Source organism: Convolutriloba macropyga, chromosome 9 (genome assembly GCF_964194025.1).
Source record: "Convolutriloba macropyga chromosome 9, txConMacr16.3, whole genome shotgun sequence".
Classification (NCBI taxonomy): Eukaryota; Metazoa; Xenacoelomorpha; order Acoela; family Convolutidae; genus Convolutriloba; species Convolutriloba macropyga.
Window position 1 is genome coordinate 26,244,230 of NC_134476.1, and position 16,598 is coordinate 26,260,827.

The 16,598-nt window shown below is 36.5% G+C and overlaps 1 protein-coding gene across 1 annotated transcript in view; it reads left to right on the forward strand.

Moving 5' to 3' along the window:
• The first annotated feature begins 14,950 nt into the window (after positions 1–14,950).
• LOC142345688 (gamma-aminobutyric acid receptor subunit rho-2-like) overlaps positions 14,951–16,598 on the forward strand; it is a 120,482-nt gene continuing 118,834 nt past the window's right edge. The window contains exon 1 of the mRNA XM_075397919.1: positions 14,951–15,005. The gene's annotated coding sequence lies outside the window, so the exon portion shown is untranslated. The remainder of the gene's footprint in view (positions 15,006–16,598) is intronic.

Sequence of the window (16,598 nt, forward strand, 5' to 3'; positions counted from 1 at the left end):
CTCAAAAAAGTTACCCTTTCTTTTTCTCAGAATTTTACTGAAAAAACTTCTTTTATCCGTCTCTCTGTTATCTGATTGTTAAATTCTATTGGACCAAAAACAAATTTCTATATCATTTTTTTTCCGGAATATAGAAGACGCCTTCAAACAGTTTAGAGCTCTCAAAGTAGCAAAAATCAACTATGCATAGTAAAAATAAAAACTGAATCTTTTTTATTTGCATTCTTTTTATTATCCGGACAGAAAGTTCGAATTATTCTCACCTAGTAAAAAGAAACACAGATGAAAGACAGAGTTAAAAACTTTATGGACTTCTAGTTTGAAAATTATAAGATATGTCTTAATATTTTTTTTTGAAATTGAAAAAATAATCTTCATTTCTCTGTATTTTGAAATTGTTCATCGAACCCATTTTTTTCGGTCTTTGGTCGTTTCTGTAATTACACTAACCAAAATTTGTTTGAAACATGAAATTCCTTATTTGAAGTACGAAAAAAATTGACATAAGAAGAAATTTCATTTATTTTTCAGTTCTCAAAAAAAATATTTAAAATTCAATTTTCTTTAAAAAAAAACATTTTAATTAAAAGAGCAATAAATCCTCAGCGCTACCACAAACGATTACCGAAATATTCCATTGGAGAAGTTCTCTTCTTTTTTTCACAAAAAAGCAATCAAGATGTAAGCGAACGGTGACAAACTTTATCAGATGACAAAACATTTTTTAAAAAAAAAAGATTTTTTTGGTGCTGAGGGTTGTATTCGAGTGTGCTCGCTTTTGTTCTCGCATGTATGCATGTATGAATGTGCGTATTTTTAGTGATTGTGATAAATGTTTGTAAGTAATAGAGAAATAAAGAAATGGTTATTGTGAGAGAAATAGCTTCTTTAGACGTTGGACACAAATGGAGGCAGAGCACAAATTTTGTCAGAAATAAACGAAAATTAGAAATTTTAGTTATTTTTTGTTACAAAATGCGGCTTTAAATATGTCCAATACCAAATTGTGTGATTGTTAACTTCACTGATAGGATATTTGAGAGAGAGAGAGATTATAGTTTATTGATTGTTCCACTATGCTCATGGAACATCACAACTGACAAAATATTTCATTTCAAAAACTTCCAAAAAATCGATTTAAAGTTTAGTATCAATTCTTCAATTACTGATCTAATTGCCTCTAGAATTCCACACTCGGTTATCCAGAAATAACAAAGACATAAATGAGTTGTGGGAGACTTTGAGTAGAGATCAGATCTCAAATTAAAGTTTTAAGTGTTTGCGTTTATTTGTGTGTAAGCCATTGCGTGGGTTTAAGTAAGTGTCTTTGTGTTTTAATCTGGTCTATTACGGATTGATTCCGTTTGCTTTCGAAAAGAGAGTCGCACTGGTAGCTGGGCATCGGGATAGCATCAATGCCCCCAACAGAAGAGCCCTTAATAAAAATATTCACTCTATTGGCAATATTGGTAATATGACGAACCGGGAAATTCTAAAAAAAAGATGAATTTGGCTATTTTTGGGCTGAAACGGCTTATAAACAACTAAGAGCCGCTCAAAATGACCTCATCTGGTCTTTTTGACCTCCGGGGTTCCTCTATTTGTGTTTGATTTTATCTGTTATCAGTTCTCAAGACGCCGGGAAATTGAGTCAATAAAGCTTTTGAATCGGTTGCACAATACAAGACTTCAAATTTTCAAAATTTTTAGTCAAAATTTTTTGAAAAATTGCTTTGACTTGACCAACACTGGAGGAGTTAACCAAATGTGACGTGACCTTAACTGGTAAGAAAACATATAGTAAACGACTTGACTCGGATTTAGACTTGCCTAGTACTTATTTAGTATTCACATAGCCTCTTGACAGGACCGTTTCGCTGTATCATAGTAGTGATACACAAATCATAAAAGATGTCATGTAAAAAATACGCTTCGTAATACGACCCATATATGGCTTCAATAGAAAGCATGCATTATTCTCGTATGTAACGATTAAAAAATCTGTTTTCATACTGTTATAGCTTTTTGGTTTGGAATCAGTAACTTTAGGGATACAACCTAAAAAATCGTTCAGAACACATATAACTTGGCAAGAATACATTGAGAGCAGTCCTACCCTAAATTTATGTTGCAATTTTACATTCATCCGTAAGTTAATCTCACAGTCAATATTATAACATTTGTTCTCAATTGAATTTTGTGAACAACGCTTACCTTAAATTTAATTGCCCGTTTTTAAAATATATTCACGAAAAAAACGTAAGCAGAGTGCACAACAAAGAAAATTTAAAAGTACTTACAGAGAATGGTTATTGGATTTCATATTCTGAACGTAAGTACATGTAGAAGTTTCAAATTAATTACATTTCACGCGCTTTGTAATTAATATCCAACCTCAAATTAACTGAGATTCACGCTTAGTGTATTTAATTCCATGTCCTGCATAATTACAGCTATTATGTAACCAGATTTCTAAAAATTAAGGAAATCAAACGTTTTGTGACCAGATTGCATGCGTTTGATAAATAAATTTTACGTTACATGTAATTTGACATTAAAGAAAACTGTAGTCAAGTAATTGTAGTTATCCGAATTTTGTATTATTAGCAGCCCGGATCGTTGGCACTTCGAGCTCCATGCAGGCGGGCAATGTCAGTTTCACAAAATGATTCTGCAGCCTCAGTTGAGTCAAAAGTAAGCAATGTTACTTGGAGCTGAGATGATGAATAAATGACTGACCTAGACAAAAACTACGAACATCAAAGGCAAAAAAATGACGTCCAAATACTGGGTGACTGGTTGGTTGGGTTATTGGCGAACACTGGTTACATTGAATAATGTTAACATTACCACCACCTTATCTGTTTTGTTGATTAGTTGATTATCACCCCTTTAGCTGATTTGTTGATTTGTTGATTGGTTATCAACCTCTTAACCGACTGGCTGACAAAACATGACAAAATTTTGATATAGTCTCCTGTTCGCAAAAAAATAATCTCCGTGCTGAGATTCTACATGTGAAAGGCAACAACTGACTACAAAAAACAAATGCAAGCCTGCGAAATGAAACGCTCCAATCTTCAGCACAGTTGACGCTAAGACCTAGAAACCGATCACCATTAGTTTCCATTAAATGAAAAGTGCCATTTTTGAACAATACACCAACAGCTGCGTTCTAACAGAGAAGCTATGGAATCAAGAAACTTCGATTATCTCATACAATTTAAGAAAAAAATGATTGAATTGTCTTTCTTTATAATTTAAAAATAATTGAAAATAAAAATGTACAAAACGCCAATGGGTGACTCCTCTTGTAACACTAACTTTTGTTTTGGCTGCTTGAACAATCTTTTTAGGCGCAGTTGCGCATAATGGCATTTGAATCAAATACTTTATTCTTCTGTTACAAATATATGAAACTTCATTATGAAATGAAGTTTTGAGGAACAAGTGAAACCTAGCAACGATTTCATCATCAAAATTTGAACAAGCCGAAATAGTTTAATTCTGTTTTCAGTCTCCGGTTGCATATTAATCAGACCACTATTGCAAATTGAACCTTGTTTGTGTTTTGTATCTTCATGGATTATAAATTTTTACCGGTAAGATCAGAAAAAAGTGAACGCAAAGTAAGCTGATAAATAAGCAAGGCAAATGTTATCGTTTAGTTATGTAAATAATCTTTGACAAAATAATACATTGTTTACCGTTGCACTCAAGTCAGCGCATGGTATGTGCAACGTGTATAATGTATTCCATTGCACCAAAGAATCAAAAACAGGTAGTTGTCAGTGATTTAATGATTGCGACCATCAGCGGACCATCATTAACTGTGGGATGTAATACCTAAAACCGCGTATTCGGTTACTGCGGCGAAGCGGTGACGCCTGCAAGTTGTTCCGAATGGTCCGCGTGGGACAAATTATAATACAACTATCATAGAAATTTTCGGCTTACTTGGCATTATTTCAAAATTTGGCTCCATTGACCACCATACTGCATAAAAACTAAATAATATATGCAATAAGCTTTCTATGTTAAAATGAGGTGAGCAAAAAGTTATTTTACTAATTGTAAATTATTGGATTTGAAATTCTGCCGCGATGTTTGAGTTTTACTAACTGAGTCAAACTTCGGACTCAGTCAAACGTAAAATTGATATTTCAGTATTACCATTTGTTTTTTGATTTATTCGTTTTGGTTAATTGAAACAACTATAACCATAGACGTTTATATTTTACGTATCTAATAAAACATCTTTTGCCCTGGTAGATCAAAAGTTGTTATCCTAGAGCTTTCCTTTCATGGATCTTTTTTTTTGTCATAGACCAAAGTTGCTCAAAATTGTTAGGATTACAACTTGCCAATAAAGGAAAGTCCTATGATTACAAATTTATAATCAGGGCCAATTCTATAGTTACAACTTTATCATATTAGTAAAATTCTAAGGCTGCAACATTATCATAATAGGAAAGTTCGATGACTTCCCGTTTTTAATTTTAAAGTAAACAAATTTTTCATTAATGACAGTTCTTGGGTTACAAAAATTTCGGATCTTTTCCGCTAGCGCCCCCCCCCCCCAGTCCTATATGGCCGAAATTTAGGCACCCCCCAAATATTATTGTTTTGCTCCCTTCTGCAAAGGTTTACTTATGATCATGATTACGTACCTAGTACAATACATCAACAACCTCATTTGCAACATTTTTCAGGAAAATCAAAGTAGTAGAGCCCTTTACAAAGCACGTAATTCCTAAAAACGCAATGAGAACAAGTTTTTGGTTGATGTTTACATTATACGCAGTTCGTTATTATTATGCACGTATTAATTTCGAACCACAGCTCTGTTAATATTTTCTAAATGCCCACTTACGCGTATTCACATGTAATAATTCAAATGCATACAAAATATTAAAACATATACAAATGGGGGGTGCCTAACTTACTGGGGGGGCGCTAGCGGAAAAGATCCAAAATTTCTTTATCAGTAACTACAGTCTGATATTGACACCGCAGACATAAAAACAAGTAGTAATGGTGTTCTCACTTTTTCAGTAGTTCTGATAATCATCTCAGAATAGAAGAAAAGTTTCTTGCACAAGAGTCAAACATTCTCGCAGACAAATAAAAAATTAGAGTCTCGAATAGCTAGAATTAAAATACTTTTAATAGAAACAGAACACAGGAAACAAATAGCACAGTAACTATACACATGAAATGATAGCACATGAAGAGAAGGGAACAACGAAGAGGGGTGTGCCAAAATCTTCTTGAACTTTTAGTTAGCAAGTAGGAAATGCTTATTAGTCAAATACAATTGAACTGCTACAAAAAACATACGCAAAAAGTCATTTTCTAGAAGACATTGAAATTTATACCAAATTTGCCAAAAAAAAACGATTTTTTTCTCAAAACCAGCGTAAAACTCTCAACTATCGAATAGTTTGAGGGGTTACCTGACGAAATTTGCTATCGATGTATCCGAAGATTGCTGAAAATTTCCTTAATATTTGATTTCACCAGCAATAACTAAATAATTTCTTTTCTCAATAAAATTAACTTATATTTTGAAATTAACTTGTGAAATGAAAAACTCTCATACTCACTGGAGTTGCTCTTTAGTGCAATTTAACAGAACAAAGATACTCGAAGCGATAACATTGGGTGCTTTGGTTGTAGAAAGAGCTTTCCAAAAAAAAAGATTATGGATCTAATTTAACCTAATCTTATTAGATCAACTGTAAAAACTCTTGATTCTAAATTTTTTGCTGTCACTTTGTTTTCATACAAACCCAACAAGACAATAATCAGCCACGATCAAAATTTAACTCCTTCTTTAAGTGAATTTCCTTGAATTATGCACACAAAAAAGAGAAAGAGATTAGTTAACAGTTTCTTTCTTTTAAGTTTGCTCATAAAGCAATATCCCAGAATTCATTGCATGCACCTATCTCTCTTTACAAAGTTTGATTTGTTATTTTTAGGTGCACTGAAGTTTTTACTATTTTAGTTGATTGCTGTAAAAAGCACAACTGAATTCAAAGTATTCCCTTGTGATCTTGTTTTTGTCAATTGCTGTTAGTATTTATTGACCCAAAAAGTTAAACCCAGCCGACCTTTTATATTTCAAACACTAATTTGTGGCCTAAATGATACGGTAGATATGATACGAAAAACACTAGAAATCATAAGGGAATGCTATACTTATCAGTCGCCAATTTCCAAATTCAAACGATCAAAAAGATTTAAAATAGAATTATTACTTTTGCGATTGATTCATTTGAGTTAAATCAGTGGTCAGCGAGAAAAACAGATAATTTATTACAGCTAGAGATTACTCAATTTATAACTCCAACAGCACGCTTCAAAGTCTTGTTAATATTACTTTTTCTGTTTTCCCACTTTATTAGAAATTACTGATAGTGTATAGTCGAAATCTCAGGCTCAAAATGGAAACGAAAACTGGAGAATATGAATTTCCACCATAATTTACCATACTATATAAAGTTGAAGAATGCGAATGTTGAACAGTGAATTGTGGAAATTATAAGCGAGAAAGAGTCAAAACGCAGCGGTATTTTGACAATTCGAAGGCAGTTTTGATACTCATTGAGAAAAAACGTGCCAAATGTAAGACTAGAAAGTCGAAGCGGGGGGAGGGATTGAGGGGCAACACTTGACTCATTTTGTGCATCTTGTCCCTCCAAGTTATAAATATATTCAACTTGACTTTTTAAACTCAACTGTTAAATCCTTGAATGGTCATTTTACGCTTTGCTACTTTTTCAAGTTGCAGACGCGTGTTCAATTCGTTCATTCTATCGACTTATGTTCAAATATTGAGCGTCTTTTATATAATTTTTATAGTCATGTTTACATTTTTTTCTGCATAAAACACAATATATTTTCAATTTCTTGTCTTTATTCTCCTTTGAACCCGAGACGTTGATACTACTATACACCCACTTTGCACACTTTTTTATTCACGCCGGGTGAAAATTGTCTGCCAAAAGTGCAAATTGGACTTTAAATCCGTTCTAACGGATAAATCGCAAATCGGACGAAAAAAATAGATTACCCTCAAATTTCAGTCCAATTTATCTCTCGAGCCGATTTTACCCCTGTAAAATGTGAAAAGTGGTTACCCATAAATTTACTATAAACATTTAACCCTGCTGATTTACCCTCAATTATATTAACGCACTCTATAGGCTCAGAAAAGCTTTAAATCAATAACATTTTTCAATATCTGCTATTTCTTAATATCTGCTTAGGTATTTTCCATTAATAGTTTTAAAATAGAGTTTTCCATTAACCCACTTAAATTTCAATTATTGAGATACCTTAAGTTTCGCCTATTCAGTTTATCTGCCTTTTAGATGCCCAAAAATGGATAAATAGGTTAAAACAAGACTTCAATTCCGTTTCAAACCCCCTTAGTTGACTGAAAAGGAAACGAATCTATTCTGCCTCACTTTAAAATAAACATTTGCCTAGTCCAATTTCAATCCCGTCCGAATAAAATTGTAAAAATCACCATCTTTAAACCTTTTATATAGTAATGGTTATTGTATTCAATTCTCTCTTTCTCTCTCCCCCCACCCAATATAATACAAAGTATCCAAATTTATTCAAGTCTCTTCATTTTTCATTGATAACAATAATTTTTCAATAGAATTTTCAAATTTTGTACAGTTTCCTCTCATTATTGAGTTTTTTGCAACCTATATATCAAAAACATATCTCAATTATATATCAAAAAATTGATCTTTGTTGTGTTATGGGTTTTCGCAAGCGGAATAAAAGGCGTTTTTAACTAAGTGGAAAAATTAGTTTTTCAAAATGAGGGAATAACAAAAAAGATATTTTACAGTAGAACTTAGTGGTTTACAGGATAGATCTGATTATTAGATCAAGATGGTGATTTGATTTTGGAGATGAAACAAGGCTAAGAAATCACCTGTGTATATGACCATTATCAACGCAAGAAAGTCAAGATAAAAAACTAATCATGATACCATGATTACAGTGGGGGTCGCAACTGTTAACCAATATGGTTTGCTTCTGCAAATTTCCAAAAAATCAGTCGCAGGGATACCATAAATGGTATGCATTTATACTTTTCCAACATTTCATTCACAATTCGGGTGGTATCATAATCATTCCAATGCAGAACCGGAACCCTGATATTGATTCTAATCTGAAAGGTCCCATCACGTCTGTGAAAACCCTCGCCAGCTTCTTTTATGCTCGCGTCTCTTCCTCTCTTGGTACTGGAGTCTTTGTGATCTTGGCTCACATTGCACACATCGTCAAATTCCCCCAGTGTCTCTGGTGCATTGCTGACCACATCCGCTTGATACAAATTACCCAATAGTCTGTGCCACATCCTTGCACTGTCAAATTCACGCTGTTAGAATTCAACTTGAATTATAGAATGCTGCAGGGTAAGTAAAACAAACTTTTTTCTTGGGTTAGTTTTACCCGAGTTTCCGTCGGGAGTTTCATGCAGCCATTTACTTTATCAAAATTGAAAAATGTTCCCAGTGCGTGCTTCTTGAGGCTGATAGGAGGTTTGAAGAATAGTCTGGCAAACACAAACTGTATTCCTTGCCTGGTGAAGCCTATGTTCGACCCATTGCCACTGACTCAGGTTTGCCTCCATCCCCTTGTTTGTGTCCTGCATGCCCTGTCTAGGTGACCTTTTTCACCACACTTGCTGCTATGTGCTGTCTCCTTCCTCCTGCAGTCCTTGGCAAAGTGTTCGGGGATCAAACACACAAAACAGTTTCCTTTCTTGGGTCCATTTTTGAAGTCACGTTTCACTGCCAGTGCCACTGAACACTTTATCCCTTGTGTCTCTGTGCTGTGCTCTCATGGAAGTTCTGCAGCCTTTTCCTCATCTCTGTGAATTTCGTTGCCGGCTTGAAGCGTCCTGTATAACAAAACATTCATACCTCATTGGCAGACCTTCGAAGACCAAAGCATTGAAGATGGTCTCTGAGACTGCTTCCCCTGCTTTTTGTAGCCTTACGAGCAACTACTGTCCTCCGACAAAAAAGCTATTCAAATCATCAGCATCCTCGAGCTGCGGTCGAGCAAGTTGTGCCACCAAAGATACCACTATCGGCGTCTCCACAATCTGAAATTTCTCTAGCAAAAGCTTCCAAGCCTTTGCTTTATCTCCATTGCAGTCGTGTCTCTTCAGCTTGAGGGTTGTTGCATCTAGAGTCAGTGCCAGATGGCAGCACTCATTGTTCCGTTTCTCCTTGATGTCTGCAACTTCCTTCTCATATGCATCCTTCAGCACCTTGTGGTTCTTCTTCCTATCGTTGCTTACCCCATTGGCTAGTGGTGCAGGCTCATTGGGTTGCTTCTCTATCCCAAATAGTGATTTGTAAAGTCACTTTGTCTGCATCATCGCCACAAATCTTGTGCTCCAGATTCGAAAGTCCTGTGGCTTTCCTGTGTAGGTCAGCAGCTTCACTGTCTGTTGATCCATCGAAGTGTCAGCAGGCAAAACAGTTGTGAAAAAAAGTAGGAAGCAGAATAGGAATATGACTGTCAACAACAAAATATTTTTGTTTCAGTAATTAGTTTTATGACTGAGAAAAATTCTGGCCCCATAATTTGTTGGTTTATGGGTTTTTGCAGGCGTAAAAAAAGGCGTTTCTAAGGAGAGTTCAGGAGAGTTCACATTATTAGGAGAGTTCAGGAGAGTTCAGATTATTAGATCAAGATGGTGATTTGCTTTTGAGATTTCAGATTATTAGGAGAGTTCAGATTATTAGATCAAGATGGTGATTTGCTTTTGGGGATGAAAAAGGGCTCAGAAATCATCTTCATATATACCTATTTTCAATGCAAGAAAGTCAAGATACAAAACAAATCATAGCACCAAGATTTACAGTGGGGTTCGCAACGGTTAAACATTATGATTTGCTTCTGCCCATTCGTTCTTAATTCCGGTGGTATCATAACCATTATCAACGCAAGAAAGTCAAAATACAAGACTATTCATAGTACCGTGATTACAGTGGGGATCGCAAGGGTTACCCAATACGGTTTGCTTCTGCAAATTTCCTAGAAATAAGTTGCAGGGGATACCACAGATTGTATGCATTTACACCTTTTGAACAGTTCGTTCACAATTCCGTTGGTGTTATAATCATTCAATACATGCTGGGAACATTTTACATCAATTAATCTCACTCTAAGAATAAATATTTGGATTCACCAACTTGAATCGAATATTGATTCTAAGCACCAATTCTTGACGATTCAATTTTATAAATTTTGTTACCAAAATCAATTTGCTCCTGTCTTGATTATCTGGTAAGTTAAAATTTCTCTCTATTAATTTTCAGTAAGTTCTGGACTATAATTTGATCAATATTATAATACCCCCACTCAGACTTGAGCTGATAGAGTAGAGTCTTTTCCCATCAGAAAAGTTCTGAATATTTTCACCTTCGATACGGGTAGGGATTTCCTGAAGATGACGGCTGCCATATTGTCAGTAGGAACATAATGAATTGAAATAGTCCCATCTCATCCCAAATGAAGTGAAATTTTGTCTCAATGTGTTTGCTTCTCTGGTGCATGACTGAGTTTTGGCACAATTGAGCTTGAATTGATAGACCGTCGTTGATTTTCTGTCGTTCACGTAACCAGACCATTTTGCATTACTTTCCCCCCAGTAAATCTTTATAAGCTTCTTTGTATAAGAAAGTTTCAAACCTTTTGAAACTTGAAGATATCGCAGAAATCGTTCTCCACACATCCAGTGTTGTTTGGTTGGTGCATTCATCTGTCTGGACGGAATGATGACTGTAAGCATGATGTCTGTTTGACCAGATACAGAGGTGATCCAACCAAGCTTCTGTTGATCCTCTGGTCCACCTCTTCGTCTCCCTTCTGTGCTGTCTAAAAATTCAGGTTCAAATCAGCTGGAGTTCTTGAGGGTTTGCATTGATCCATTTGAAACCGCTCAATTATTGTCTTTATGTTGCATTCTCGGCCGACTGTGACTTTGACCTATTCTTTTTTTCTTGATTCTTAGACCCAAAAACCAGTGTAATTTCCTTCTGTATTCCTTGTGAAATGTTTTCTCGAGTGCCTTTTTGACATCGGAGATCACTGTCATGCTTCTTTATGCTACTATAGTGTCGTCCACCCAGACCAACGTGAAGGTAAGACCCTCTCTCTCTCTCTCTCTCTCTCTCTCTCTCTCTCTCTCTCTCTCTCTCTCTCTCTCTCTCTTTCTCTTCCAGATATACATCTTCCTCTATTGGTGAGTGCAGGAAAGCCGTCTTGACATCAAACATGTGAATTACATAGCCCTGCTTCGCTGATAGTTGGATTAGAATCCTAAATGGGTCTGGCTTGCAGGTAGGCGCAAAAGTCTCAAAGTAGTCCAGTCCCTTCAATTGTTTGAATCCTTTTGCCACTTAGCGAGCTTTGTTTTTGTCAATTTGACCACTGGGTCCCATTTTCACTTTATAGACCCTTTTGCTGTATGACGTCCCTGTCTCACGACCCTGTCTCACGTCCCTCACGTCCCTGTCTGACGTCCCTGGGTGGTCTCACTAGGTTCCAAGTCTCGTTGTCTTGGAATGACTTGACCTGGTCTTTCATTGCCCGGTGCCACTGGTCCCAATCCTCACTTTGCTTGGCTTCTTAGACTGTCTTGGGTTCCACACATAGTCACCCTCAGTGACAGCAAGATGGGTTCTGACTTCTTCCAAAAAATTGCGGAACATTCCTTGCTCGTGTCCCCCATATAGGCTCTGCCCTGTCCTCTTGCTCCAGCGGCTCTTCAAAGGAGCCAACCGTCTCCGACTGCGAAAAGTTATCTGTGTCACCTTCTTCCAGCGACTCCGAGTCTCTGAGATTCCTTTTTGTTGAAGTAGATTCTTCATCAAATGCTCCTTCCTCAACATCCGAGGCATCTCGTCTAAGTGTCGTTTCTCAAATGTTCACGCTCGCGGCGTCATGCTACACTTCTTTCATTGCAGTAGATGTGCCCTGTTTCCCTTTTTTGCCATTGTCTTGACGAGCACCATCTGGGTGCCAGATCCCCAGCTGCGGTTATTCCTCACCTAATAGGTCCCGCGTCTCTGTGTTGTGAGGGATTGAGCCCACATCGGACTCCTTGATGATTACATCTCGAACTATCTCCACCTTGCGTCTGTTGGGTACATACACCAGGTATCCGTTGTCTCCTTCAAGTGTAACCCAAAAACTTTCATTCCAGTTCCTTGGGTTCAAGTTTGCGGACATCTTTGTCCCTCTTCCTCATGAAGACTCTGCAACAAAAAATAAATAGTTTACTAAAAGAGAGCTCAAGTTTGATGCCTCGCATCAGCTCTGCCAGACCTTTTTCTTCTCCTCTTCTCACAACCAAGTTCTTGATCCTTGTTGCGGGGAGAATTTCTGCTCCTCACATCATCTTGAGAAGACCCGAGGCAATGAGCAAGAATCTTGCCATCTCCAGCAGTTTCCTGTAGCACCTCTCGTCTAACCCGTTCTGTTGTGGCGTCTCTGGTATGGTATTCTCCTGTAGAATGCCTGCATCCAAACAGTACATCTTTAACTGCTCTGAGTAAAAAATCTTTTGCATTGTCTTGTTTCAGCATTTGGGGCGTCTCCACACTGAGGACAAACTTCTTCAGGCTGGCCAGCGCTTCACTTTTTTCCTTAAGCAAGTCCACAGAATACCGGTCTGCAAACACAATGCAAAACCGGAACCCTGATAGTGAATCTACTCTGAAAGCTCATTACGTCTGTGAACACCCTCTCCAGCCTATCTTTTACTTGGGTCTCTGCCACTCTTCGTACTGGAGTCTTTGTGATCTTGGCCGATGTGCACACACTGCATACATCACATCGAATTCTCCCACTGTCTTTGAGTGCATTCCTGAGCACATCCGCTTGATACAAATTAAGCAATCGTCTGTACCACATACTTGCACTGTCAAATTTCACGCTGTTAGAATTCATCTTGAATTCTAGAAAGCTGCAAGGTATGTAAAACAAACTTTTTTCTTGGGTTAGTTTTACCCGAGTTTCCGTCGGGAGTTTCATGCAGCCATTTCCTTTATCAAAATTGAAAAATGTCCCCACTGCGTGCTTCCTGAGACTGATAGGAGGTTTGGAGAAAAGTCTGGCACACAGAAAAAATTTTTGAGTTCGCATTGCAGTTCCGCTTTTTTGAGGGTATGCTGATCCTCACACAGCCTCTGCCCAACACTCTAGAAGCCTATCCGTTTGGATTTCTGACCACTGATTGAATGGGCATGCAGTACAGGAATGCATCGATATTCGTCACTATGTGATCTGTACAAACAATGTCCACTAGCATGCCTGCTGTGTTTCACTGGGTAAGAGTTGCCTGTATTCCATGTCTGGTGAAGCCTATCTTCGACCCATTGCCACTGACTCATGTTTGCCTCCATCCTCTTGTTTGTCCTTTGCTTGCCCTCTCTAGGTGATCTTTTTCAACACAATTGCTGCTATGTGCTGTCTCTTTCCTCCTGCAGTCCTTGGCAAAGTGTTCGGGGATCAAACACACAAAACAGTTTCCTTTCTTGGGTCCATTTTTGAAGTCACGTTTCACTGCCAGTGCAAATGATCCACTTTATCCCTTGTGTCTCTGTGCTGCGCTCTCATGGAAATTGTGCAGACTTTTCTTCATCTTTGTGAAGTTCGTTGCAGGGTTGAAGCTTTCCTGTATAACAAAATAAAAAAAAATTTTCATACCTCATTGGCAGACAATTGAAGACCAAAGTGTTGAAGAGGGTCTCTGAGACAGCTTCCCCTGCTTCTTGTAGCCTTGTCAGCAACTACTGTCCTCTGTCGGAGAAGCTATCCAAATCCTCGAATTCTCGAGCTGCAGTCGAGCAAGCTCTGCCACCAATTTTACCACTGTTTGCGTCTCCAAACTCTAAAATTTCTCTTTCAAAAGCTTCAAAGCCTTTGCTACATCTTCGATGCCGTCATTTCCCACACAGTAATGTCTCATCAGCTTGAGGGTTGTTTCATCTAGAGCCAGTTCCAGATGACACCACGCATTGTTCCGTTTCTCCTTGATGTCTGCAATTTCCTTCTCACGTGCATCCTTCAGCACCTTGTAATTCTTCTTCTTATCTTTGCTTACCCCATTGGCTAGTGGAGCAGGCCCATTGGGTTGCTCCTTTGTCCCAAATAGTGATTTGTAAAGTCACTTTGTCTGCACCACAGCCACAAATCTTGTGCTCCAGATTGCAAAAACCTGTTCCTTTCCTGTGTAGATCAGCAGCTTCACTGTCTGTTGATCCATCGTAGTTTGAGCAGGCAAAAAAGTTGTGATAAAGAGTACTAAGCAGAATAGGATCATGACTGTCAACATCAAATTATTTATGTTTTAGTAATTAGGGTTATGACTTAGAAAAAAGCTGGGCCCGTAACTTGTTGGGTTATGGGTTTTCGCAGGCGGAATAAAAAGCGTTTTTAACTAAGTGGAAAAATTAGATTTTCAAAATGATGGAATTACAAAAAAGATATCTTACAGTAGAACTTAGTGGTTTACAGGAGTGATCTAATTATTAGATCAAGATGGTGATTTGTTTTTGGAGATGAAACAAGGCTAAGAAATCATCTGCATATATAACCAATATCAACGCAAAAAAGCCAAGATACAAAACTAATCATAGTACCATGATTACAGTGGGGGCTGCCAGGGTTAACCAATATGGTTTGCTTCTGCAAGTTTCCTAGAAATAAGTCGCAGGGGATACCACAGATTGTATGCATTTACCCTTTTTGAACAGTTCGTTCACAATTCCGTTGGTGTCATAATCATTCAAAACATGCTGGGAAATTTTTACATCAATTAATCTCACTCTAAGATTAGTTATTTAGATTCAGCAATTTGAACCAATTATTGATTCTAAGCACCATTTCTTTACGATTCTTGTTTATAAACTTTGTTAACAAAATCATTTTGCTCCTATCTTGGTAATCTGGTAAGTTAAACTTTCTTTCTATTAATTCTAACTAATTTCGAGACTATAGTTTGATCGATGTTCTAACAACCCCACTCAGACTTGAGCTAATTGCTTCAAAATTATTCAAGTTGACACAAAAATTTTAAAGCATAAAATAAAAATAATAAAATTTTCTCAATTTTTGTCAACAGTGTTCTCTGAAACCTGCCTTTAAAAGAGTGTTCGATAAAAATGAATGGATAAACTAACATATAGAAATATAATCAATTCAGTCAAATGTGGAAAAAGCGGTAATAGTAGGTATAAAGAAAGAATGATCTGTTTGACGAATTGAAAAGCATAACAAAGCGTGTTCTAACAACAAATCAAGAAAAAATAAGACGATGATAAAACATTTTAAACAACCAGATTAATTTGATTACAACGGAAACGATTTGATATCGCTTAGTCCAATTTCAATCCCGTCCGAATAAAATCGTTAAAGTCACCATATTTAAACCTTTTATATAGTATGTATTCAATTCTCTCTTTCTCTCACACCCCCACCCACTATAATACAATGTATCTAAATTTTTTCAACTTCCTTCATTTTTCATTGATAACAATAATTTTGCAATTTTGTACAGTGTTCATTCATTATTGAGTTTTTTGCAACCTACATATCAAAAAAATATCTCAAATATCCATCAAAAAATTGTTCTTCTTTTCAAACAATTAAAATGAATGGTCAAGATTGCAGTCAAAGTGAAACTATAGTTTGATTTTGATTGCGATCTAGACCATTAATTTTATTTTTGTAAGAAAAGAAGAACAATTATTTATTTTTGATATATATTTGAACACCTGAAAGAAATGATTGAAAAACTTGTACTGGTCTGCTTTCTGACTTGAAAAGAAAAATCATGTTGACATAAAAATCTGCTTGAGTTTCAGGTATTTGCTGAGTTTCCGAGAGCCGGGTTGAAAAAAAATTGATTGTTTTTAATTGTTCAATTTTAACTCTCCACTAGTTTTTTTCCGCGGAAAAAATGACAAACGCTGTGATTTGCTCAAACGGTATAAATCTCTACCTCTCAGTTGATAGCATTTGAGTTTTTCTGCATTAACGTTTCATTTAACTGCTTTTGTAAAACATTAAGTGTTCCAAAATCTTAAACAACCATATTACAGCTAAATTTTGCTACCGTTCGGTCTCCATAGCCATCAGATCGAAGTATTAAGGTTTCTTGAAAGCTTACGATCTTAGGACCTCTTGAGAAAGCAGACAACGAAACGACACGGCTCGCTTCTTTTGTGCGTGGCAAAGAATACTTTCACATCATCATATCTGAAATGATGCTGCGGAAACCAGATTTTGCTTTGTAAATGATAACTAATATTTCACTCAATTGTGAAGAAAGCAACAGTGAAAATCTATCTGAGTTTTCTGAGGAACTCTAATGTCTTTAACAATTTTTCAGATTTTTTAAAATTTAGATCGTAACTTTTTCGAGGAAGGTTATCAAAATGATCGGCTAATTAACTTGCTAAAATGCCAAAAAAAATCCATATAATTTTCAATTTTGGTGTTATTGACAGTTTTGATTACGTTTCATCATTTCAAATAAAATT